The following is a 744-nucleotide window of genomic DNA, read 5'->3' on the forward strand; positions in this document are numbered from 1 at the left end:
TCCCAGAGCCGCGGGCCAATCACGTTGCAGGAAAGAGGAAAGCCGGTTCCGCGCTCGCCCGCGCCCCAGCCCCGGGGGGGACGGAGAAGCCGCGGGTACTTGTGGGACTTGTAGTTCCCCTGTGGGTGCGCGTGGAAGGGTGCGTTGCTATAGCGATGTGAAAATCCCTGAGGCACCGCGGCAGACCTCGTTTCTCTGCGCTAACCTCCACCTCTCAGCCCTACTCCGTTCTTTAGCAAACAATTCTTGAGCACGTACGATAGGTGCTGTTCTAGGCACCAGGAATGACAGATTAGAAGAATTTTAAGGTGCCCTTGGGCCAAGAGGACTTGCAAAGAAACGCATTTCCAATTCGGGCAGAAAGCGGATTGCTCTTATGCCCAGTGCTGTAAATGCCACACATGCCCAAAATCTTGTAACATTGTCCCTCCATCATCATCCCCTGAATCAAACCTCGAGTATGAGGCACTCTGCCTCCCTCAATTTGGATGTCTCACAACCTCCTAGAACACTCAGTTCTAGGTGCTCTGGTGGAGCTTTTTACACAACAGCTCAAATCTGGAGACAGCCCATCATCCTATTAAAGATGAATCCGTGGCTCTTTGGAATTGGGATTTAAGGTTGGAATTGGAACCTAAGAATTGGAATTTAAGGTTTAGTACAGGTTCTTTCCCTGTGCTATGCGGTGCTCTAATGAATTAGGAATGTAATGTAAAAAATGTAAAAAAAAATTTTACATTTTAT

The sequence above is a fragment of the Vulpes lagopus genome, chromosome 5, assembly GCF_018345385.1.
Source record: "Vulpes lagopus strain Blue_001 chromosome 5, ASM1834538v1, whole genome shotgun sequence".
Classification (NCBI taxonomy): Eukaryota; Metazoa; Chordata; class Mammalia; order Carnivora; family Canidae; genus Vulpes; species Vulpes lagopus.